The following is a 9,884-nucleotide window of genomic DNA, read 5'->3' as shown; positions in this document are numbered from 1 at the left end:
TCAGGGATGGTTAAAGCAGAGGTCACAGACTAATGAAGACTCCTCGAGTATACTTGTGTGAGCTCTTATCTGCTAGAACTCCCTCAGCTCCTGAAGCAGGAACACCCAGGATCTCCATAAAGCATCCTGTGCCTCCTCCTGAGACCAGTGCTGGTACCACTGTGGTGTTGCTTGGCAGAGGGTTTTCTCAGCCCTATTCCCAAAGTTTAAAGGAATTTATGCAGGTCCATTAGATGTTCTCACAGCCAAACCCTTCCAACCCTTCCCACGTCTGAGGTCAGGGCTACCAAAAATGCTTTGATTATCCAGGGTGGAGTTTCTTCCATAAGGCACTGAAACAGTTCTAGGAACAAGATCCACCATTTGCTATGGGCAGGTTTCTCCTCTCTCCAGGTTTTTTGGAAACTTCCTCTAACTCAAAATTTGCTGGAGCATCTGGAGATATTACAGAGAGGTACTGCCAATGAGCAAAAACAAATAACAAAACAACACCAACCAAAAATCCAAGATGTGTTACCCAGAAGAATTGTGCTGTGATTTCACACTTATTGTTTACAGCAGGTTTTGGGATGGTGATCTGGGCTGGCAGGAGCAGAGGAGGGTAAATCACACAGGTGCAGGATGTGTGTGTGCAGTGTAAGATAAACTTTGGACAAACTGCAGCAATGCCATGACCTCCAGTACCAAACTTGGCTTGATGGTCAGTGCCACACACAGGCCTCTTTAGGCTTATTTCACTCTGGAAGTTTTCAAAATATGCTTGAATAAAAAAATTACATTCCTAAAAGACACCAGGCTTACTTCAAACATTTCAGAATTTCCCAGTCCCTTGTGACTCCTCCCAGCAAAAAGCTCAGTTTCTGTGCCCACATCCATCCAGACCCCAAGCACAAAACCAAACTGGTCACCCAGTAACTGCTGTTCTGATTTAATTATATGTGTGCCAGTATTTTGGAATACCCAGCTCTGTGCAGGGACTGACACAACACACCCAACAGGACACACAGCAGCACAAGGAATATCCTCCAACCCAGAAGGTTGGAAATCTGAGAAGCAGAAGAGCTGAAGGCTGGTCGTCAAACTGACTGTTATAGGAGAGGAYGGGAATGTCTCTGCTCCCTAATGAAAAGGATAGACAGATATTGAAGAGGACTAAGTTGGACTTTAATTACTGKTTTTGATGTCTGATCTATAACTCCCTAAAAGTTTTGTACGGGAGTAATAGGGAAGCATCAGAAAATTCCACTGGGATATAGATGAGGTCCAGTTTGCAAAAATATCCTCTTCATAAAGAAGCTCAGTGCCCTCTTTTACTTGGCAAACCATCATGAATTTATGATGCATTGCATTTGGAAGGCAACACGGCGCACAGCTGAGGCAAGTAACTGAAACGCTGGGAGAGTAAAAGCAAAATGTTCTGAGAGTGAGGGTGCATATGGGGATGTATTTGAAAAAAAAATTATATCTATATAAATATACACACACATTTGCTAGAGAAAATGTATATGTATTTATAAAAAAATCTAAACTTCTCACCAGTCAAAAGTTAGAAATGATGCAAAACGCATCTGCTTTGATAAGTCTGTTATAAATCTCTTAGCTTGAAGCTTTCAACTGACCCTTTCMAGTTCATGAATATTTTAAGGGAACCCAGTTTAATTTAAAACAACCCTGGATCAATATATGCATTTCTTCTGGCACTGTCCAAATTCCAGATCCTTGTATTATCAAAAATTGTATCATACATCTCCAGTTTGCCTCCAAATATAGGGTTCATTCAAGGTTGGAGCCCAAATTAGGGGTAAACCTAATTGGACTGAAACCTAAAAATATCTGTATGGAACCTGGACAAGGAAGACAATTTGGCAAACTATATTTAGAGCAATCCTGTGATGTAAAGTCTCCCCTAATGCCTGAGTTGATATCCAGAGAAGCACAGAAATGCCCTGGGGAAGGGGTGGTTTCCATTATCACTTTGGGATGGTGTTCAGCTTGGGATCACAGCAAGGAGACATTTCTGGGAGCAGAGACGCCCGCCCCACCAAGAACTAACTCCAACCTAACCTCCAACTAACTAACTAACCTCCAACCTCTCCAGGAGCATCTTCCACATGAAAATAATTTCAACAGCCCAAAGCTGCAACTGTCCTGAACACCCCTGGGTGGAAGCCCTCCTGCCTGACATCAAGAACTGCAAGAAAGAGGCTGAGAACTGCAAGGCTGACAAATTATTCTTTGAAGATTTTTAGGATCTTGGAGTGCTGGCATGACTTTGCAAAGCTTGCAAAAAGCATCTATTTATAAGAAGARCTCCAAACGTACTGTCCACTTTAAATATTAATGGCATTAACAATTCTTCACTGTCCCACAGATCAGTGTTCTCCGCCTCTCATCTTTACATAAGTAGGAGGAATTTCTTAATAACTACAGCTAAAAATTAAATCCTGCCTTCCTCTAAAAGTCAATGAGAGTTTTGCTCTGAGTCATGATTTATTGTGTACTTATGTTTTTCCTTCCTAGCACTGTTCATTTTTTAAAAAAAAAATTCTCTCAAAAGACACTAGCATATATCCTACTGCAATAAATATGTTTTTCATTTTAGAACCTCTCTTTCCATATATCTCCATCCACTGCAAAATTCATTTGGTGCCACTAATACAACACAGATCCTGCATTAATCCAAGCAGGATACTTCTATGACCATTAGGTTTTGCAGCAGTGGTGTCTGCCTGGCAATCACCTCTCACCTGGTGCCAGCTCCTGCACTGGGACACCCTTGTGAGCACAGCATCCTTCAGAGTCTTCCCAAAAACATGGACACAGATTTACAGGTGTCCCTGGGAAGGGCTGTGGTGTTTTTTTCTTCTCAGGCATCATTTTGGTGTCTGAAAAGCATCAATTTCCGTAGAAAGGAAAGCCTGAATCAGCTTCCAGATGCTTTGATAAAAAGAAAAACTATTGGTCATTTTAAATGCAATGAAAAACAGATATTTAGTCAAGGCTGCACCACAACACCAACACCCCCACCTAATCACACATGCTACCAGTGATGWAAAGGCAGAAACGTGGACTGATTTWGCATTTGAGGTGTATCTGTGGGGTTTGTTCTGTGCACAGATTGTGTAACCAACCTCGAAGGAAATACCTACATAAACATCCAGCCTGTGACTTCATTAAGCCGCTCCCCAACTCCATGGGAAGTCCGGAATAATCTCTATAGAAAGAACAAGATCAATATGTTATCGAGAAGATAAGTCAGTGTCAACGCTAATGTTTAAATATTCATCTACTTGTACCAACATCTTGTCTGTTACCGAAACAACAGGAATATTCAAAGATTAACTCTACATAAAAGACTCGGTAATTTTTTTCTCCAATTCCTTGTTTTTCTCTCGTCAGTTCTACGAACAGTTGTTAAGTAGAACAGGTTGGCATTTTTTCATCAAAACGTTACTTATTTGAAAAATGGGTCTTGGAACAAACCAAGACTTTTGCAGGAAATTTTCATTTGGGGAAATTTTTCAGCTTGTTGTCAAGAAAAGTGAAAACTGAAAAGAATTCCTTTTCCAGGATACACAATAGTTCTGAATATATAATCAAAAGAGCTAAAAGAACCAGACGGTATTTGTTTTAATCCAAAGAATTTGAAGGGAGAGAATATAAAAGGACTCATATTAACTGCAAGCACATTTATGAGGAGCTTCAGAAGAGAGAGGATTTGTTTCTTCRTTCAGGACTACTTAGACTAACTCCAGAAAGTACCGGAGGAGAGACGGAGGGAGGATGACTCCCAAGCATCTGCGACCCACTCAAGCCATTTCTAGCACTGAGAAGAGACTTTCCAACATTTCWGCAGTGGAAGATCTGTTTAAAATTAGAAATAAAGAAAAAAAAAACTCTATRTAGACGATTCAGGAGCATGTGAAATGCTTGGACAGAAAGATGCTGAAGTTCATTGAAGCTTGTGTTCTGCRTGGTTCTGCTTGGAGGATCTAAATATAACCAACGTTTCTGCCACCAGAGGCAACAGTCCCCTGCAAAGGAGGAGAAAAGTCTCCCAGATGATCAGCACTGCCCTGAGAATTCCTGCTGGAAGGAATGGGTTTCATGCAAGATGCTGAGTACATCAACCTGAGGTTCTGGGAAAAGTAATATATAGTGGTGAACCAAATCTAATTCCTCTGTTACAACATAGGCACTTTTTTTTGCAGCGTGTCAAAAGTAAACCAACACTTCCAACACCTTATTCACAGGTAAGCATTAAAGTAGAGTCTGTTACCATTTCTTAGGTGGGATTTGAACATCAGAATTGGATGAGTGATATGACAATAAGAGAAGTAGCAGAGACAAACCACACTGCCATCAAGGGAGGCTGGTAATGGAATAGCATAGCTTTTGCCATTTTGCTATTTACCAAAAGCCTTGTTTCAATCAGGGCTGTAATTAAAGCCCTTAATCATTCTGAACAGTTTCAAGTGAATGGCTTCTCTCATGCATTAACGTATCATCTATGCAACAACTGCACACGTAAGGCAGTGTCAGGAGTCTGGACATAGCAAGTAGCCTATGGAAACATAAATCTCTTTCTCAGTATTTTAATACAAATCTGAAAATGCCAGTTTACACACTTAAGAAGCTGTTACGAACTGTTGAGAAAAAAAAAAATATATCTTGTGAATTAATGAGGCTTCCTAAAGAAACAAATTGTGTCTGCACACACAGCCTGCTATGGCAGAGAGAGGGGAGCAAATGGAGCATGGCAGAGAGCACTTGCACCTCAGTGTGGGGCTGTGTCCCAAAGGACATCTTCCAGGGCAGGGAAAATCATCCCCATGCCTAGCATGTATTCAAGAACATCTTCATGGCCTCARATGGGAAGGGGCTGAGGTGGGAGTCACTTGTACTCACCCATGGACGAGAGCCTTCTTGCTTTTGCTGCGGCTGATGGAGTCCTGGAACCAGAAACTTCATGGATTGTGATGGAGTCATTTGTGGGGCAAGTAAATAAAGGTTAAACCCAGGCCTTGGGCATTGAGAGGCATTTCTGGGCAACCTGTGCTCTGCTCGGTCCCTTTCCAGCATCCTTCCTTTGCCTGGTGCCATGGAGTGGAGCAGGGGAAAGAGGTCAGGTAGGACAGRTGGGGAAAGGAGAGCTCTAGAGAAAGGGGAAAACTGTGAATGGAGAAATGACACCAGGTAGGTGAGAATCAAGCACAAAACACGTGCTGTGAGTCAAGAATTTTGAAGAATTCCAATGTGGTGAGAAGGCACACGCTGTAGGACTGCAGTGGCGTTCTCCAAGAGTATGTATTTTCCTTCCCTGCTTTAAAGAATTGAAACAGTGTGGAAATTAGTAGATAATCAGATTAATAATTACAGTGTAAAACACAGTATTAGGCAAGGCTGGGAAAGCTATCCAGTTTTCGGTCCTCAACTCCTTGTGTTTCCCCTCCCAACAACTGTTTCACTCTATGGAAGTTCATCACTTTCTTGTAATAGGGTACTACTGCTCCATTTTGTCCCCTTAGAAAGTTGCTGGAAAGGCAACAAGAGTCTCCCAGAACTTCCTGGTCCCTGATCCAGTGGGAAGGGCAATTCCTTTCCAACTGCCTAGCCAAAGTTGTAGAAATTTGCCAAAAAAACCTTTTGCCCTAGTAAGGACATGGCTAATTTCTTTAAGAAAATGTTCCAAAATAGGGTTTGCTGAATTTCCARTAAAACACTGGCATGTTTCTGAGGAAGAACTGGGAGACTCATTGTGCTGTGGTGGAYTCACAGGGAAGTGCTGGCAATGGAATGGACTCTGCAAACTCGGCATGTCCAAGCCTGGGCCTCCCAAAAAGCAGAAAAACACAAGGATTTGTGACCTCCCAGCACCTGRTAGGTCCAGTTTCCATCACACAGCRGCAAAWCCTGAGAGCCWCATCTCACAGCTCAATGCCTCCTCTGCTGCTCCGCACTGCAAAGTTGAACCGTCCCACCACAGGGACTCCAGTTCGGTGCTGGAGCAGAAATGTAAAATACACCTGGATAAAACACCAAGCTGCTGCCCTTGGCCTTGAACGCACATAGCCTCCGTGTCCCAGGTGTCTCCCAGCGCCACAAACATTGCATCGCACTCCAGGTACTGCAGGCCACTGTCCTTGGGTCACCCAATGTCACCTACAGCCCTAAAACATTTCTTTCAGGGTGAACAATGACAGGCGGACGAGCTAAAGGTATAAAATCCCCCTTTTTCTCTCAGAGACCACGGTAACATTCAGCCCCACTTCCATGTCAAGCTCAGGTYTGCATTATAACATATACATCGAGGAGACTGTGTTAAAAAAAAAAATCTAATATTATGCTTTTGAATAGAGAATTTACCTAAGTAAATAATTATTTTTAAACCCAAGATTTAAGCAGCTTTAGTATTCCACATTATGCTAATGTTTGACAATTACTAAGTGTGGGTATCAGCCAGCATTTTTTTTTTAAGTTTAATTTAAAGCAATTTGACATGGAAAGGTTATTACTTTAGTTGCCAATAAAAGCTGTACTTTTAACATAAGTGTACACCAAGCCCTAGGGTATGTGACTATTATCTTTTCTGCAATTATGTGGTGTTCTACATAAATGTTTAAAAAAAAAAAAAAAACTTAGAAATATCAAAAAGTACTAACTTAGCTGCAATATAAAAGTTGAATAGCAGAGCCGGGAAGCCCGGCTCCCGCAGACACAACACAGGTTGAGGTTTCCTCCTAGAGGTACCGCCGGGAACGGCGCCTCCGCCTGCACAGCATCGCATCCTCCGCCTGCGCAGCATCCCCCGCACCGCATCCCTCTTGCACCGCATCCCCCGCACCGCTTCCCGCAGCTCGGCATCCTCCCACACCGCAACCCCTGCACCGCATCCCCCGCACCGCATCCCTCTTGCACCGCATCCCTCTTGCACCGCATCTCCCGCACCGCATCCCCCGGGCCGCATCCCCCGCACCGCATCTCGCAGCTTGGCATCCTCCCACACCGCAACCCCTGCACCGCATCCCTCCTGCACAGCATCATCCCTGCTCCACATCCCCCGGACTGCTTTCCCCGGTTCTGCATCCCCCTCACCGCATTCCCCGCACCTCATCCCCTGAACTCCTTCCCCCGCACTCATCCCCCGCACCGCATCACCCCTACTCCACATCCCCTGAACCGCTTTCCCCGGTTCTGCATCTCCCGCACCGCATCCCTCTTGCACCGCATCACCCCTGCTCCACATCCCCCGGACCGCTTCCCCCCGCTCTCCATCACCCCACACGGCTCCCCCTGCACCCCATGCCCCGCAGGTTTTCCATGCTAGGAGGGGAAAAGGTTTTTCTCATGTCCCGCTTCACAGGATCACAGAACGGTTCTGTTGGAGGGGACATGCTGCCTCTCCTGGACCCACCTGCTCGCTCAAGCGGGGTCATCCTGGAATACACAGCAAAGGATTGCATCCATCCTGGGATATCYCCAGGGAAAGAGACCCCACAGCCTCTCTGAGCAATCTGTCCCAGCGCTCAGTCACTGYACAGCAAAGTTCTTCCCCGTGTTCAGGTGGAACTTCCTGGGAATCAGTTTCTGCCCATTTCCTCTTGKCCTATTAYTCAGCACCATCACCATKCTCAACACCTTCCCCTTGGWTACTCCTAGACATTGACATAAACTTCTTGAGCTTTGTTTTTCCCTTAAAAGTGGAAATTGCTGCTTCCACTCGGCTTTAGGGCTGTGTCTCCAAAAGAGACCCCATGGGTGCAGTGATGAACCTCCCCCTCGGCCAAGGCAGAGTGTGGGAAGTCCCATGCCCGGGGAGCAGATACCCCACAGATCCCAACCCAAAAGCCAAGTGTGGTGCTATCAGGGAGAAGCAGCACTGCATGGTGGAAATCCATCTGCCTTTGAGTGGAAATTCACCATTTCCCTCAGGAAATTATATGGGAGAGGGTGAAGAGCCACAGTGCCGTTGTCAGAGCTCTCAAACAGATGAAGCCCTGGGTTCAAGGCCAGGCTGGATGGGGTTTTGAGCAGCCTGGTCTAGGACAGGTTGTTCCTGTCCATGGCAGGAGGGTTGGCACCAGAGGATCTTTAGGGTTTTTTCCAACCCAAACCATTTTATGGCTCCACAGGCCCGTGGAGGAGAGGAATGAAAGTGTGTCCTTAGGAACAGATAGACCAGCTCACATCTACAGACACTTCCTTTTGACACACGGTCTCCTCCAGGATGTTTCTTTGGCCAAAGCGAGGATGCCATGAAAAACAAAAGTGCTGCAAAGATATTTGAATATTACCTTGGGGACCTGGCACCAAGTGCTGTGTTCCCTTGGGCTGCTCAGTCCTGAGCCCCTCCAGTGTCAGGCAGTGAGAGATGGCCCCTTCCCCCAGCCTCTCTGGGCCAACGTGGGGCAGAGCCAGGGCCCCATGGGCACACGGGGATGTCTCCAAACAGCAGCCAAGTTCCACATCAGCCTGTGAAGGTAAACTCACTCCTCTGCCCACTCAGACCTTCAAAGGCAGAGCCTGGGGGAAAACAGAGCAGGCGAGACAAGCTCTAGTCCAAACACCAGAGGCTGCTTAGTTAAGAGATCATTTTGATTTTTTTTTTAAGTCTAGGTGATTTTTTTTTTTTTTTACGTCTGGGTTTTGTTTTTAACTTGAAACTTGTGAAAATCACAGCATGACGTTGCTGGCTGAGTCTTCCCAAAATCAGCCAGTGCCWGGGCAGTGAAGTTCAGCTTCCTGCAGCGCCCTGCCAGTGCCTTTTGGTGCTGAACAGCAATCATCTCCAGGCAAGGGAACGGGAGTTCATTCTCAGCAGCACATTCAGACCTTTGTCTTTCTGCTGAGAAAGTGAAAACACTGCTCGTAGTTCCAGTGCCAACTGCAGCTCGTGTTTCAAATTAACTAAAGTTCATTATTTTACACTTTAGGTAGAAGCTGCAACAAACTGTTCACCAGCAGTCCAAGCAATAGTATACAAGCCCCTCTAGGATCCCTTGGAAGAGCTCCTGATGAGTTCACCAAYGTTTGCACATTAACCTCTGGGTGAAAAGCCAGCCAGAGGGATGTGAGAACTCCGCCGAGCCCTCCAGAGCATGACACAAAATGATGCAAGTGTGGGAGCTAGGAGAGAAAAGGTTTTGTGAGCCCAGAAAAATAATAAAACGTTTAAACCCTTAATTGTTTTTCTTGAAGATTTATCCAAATTCAAGCTCCACTTAAGCCTGTGAGTTTGCAGAGCATTGTCAATAAATTAGATCATGCACACAAGGCAAGGATTTCAAGCCAAAAAGCCCTGAGTCGCTTAACGGCAACACTCCCCAGAAAAACGACGGGAGATGAAACATGAGATATGTATTAATTATCAATGGTCTAATAGAAAATTTAATGAAGACAAGTATCTTCTTGCACTTTATCCACGRTAACGATGATAGTACGTCAGCGAGGCGCATACCTGACAACGTAGCAGCGGATSTCGAGGCTGAAGCCATTACAGCAATTCCCCACAATAATGGCCAGCCAATGCACGGGCTTGTAGCACTTAATCAAAGYAATGACATCCATCCACAATTATTTATGTTATGGTAACAAAGGGCTGCCAAATGCAAAACAAATGACACGGGGATTTGCAAGCGGATTTCTTCCCGTAAATTCTCCTCAGGTTATGCCGAAGGGCCCTCGGGATGGGGGTCTGTGAATATCCACAGCAGTATCAGAACTCTGGGGTTATTGTGACGTGTTTTACTGCCTGTAAGCAGTGAACCCAGCACTATCACCAAAATGAGCTCTTCAGCCAACAGAACTGCATCGATATCATCTGAGCTGGCCTTGGTTGACACCCAAGAGCTGTCTTCAGAATTTTACAGGAGGGGAAAAAAATA

Source organism: Malurus melanocephalus, unplaced genomic scaffold (assembly GCF_030028575.1).
Source record: "Malurus melanocephalus ecotype Western Australia unplaced genomic scaffold, MMel_1.1 scaffold_64, whole genome shotgun sequence".
NCBI classification, from domain to species: domain Eukaryota; kingdom Metazoa; phylum Chordata; class Aves; order Passeriformes; family Maluridae; genus Malurus; species Malurus melanocephalus.
The sequence above is the reverse complement of the archived record's forward strand: the minus strand, read 5'-3'. Positions refer to the sequence as shown.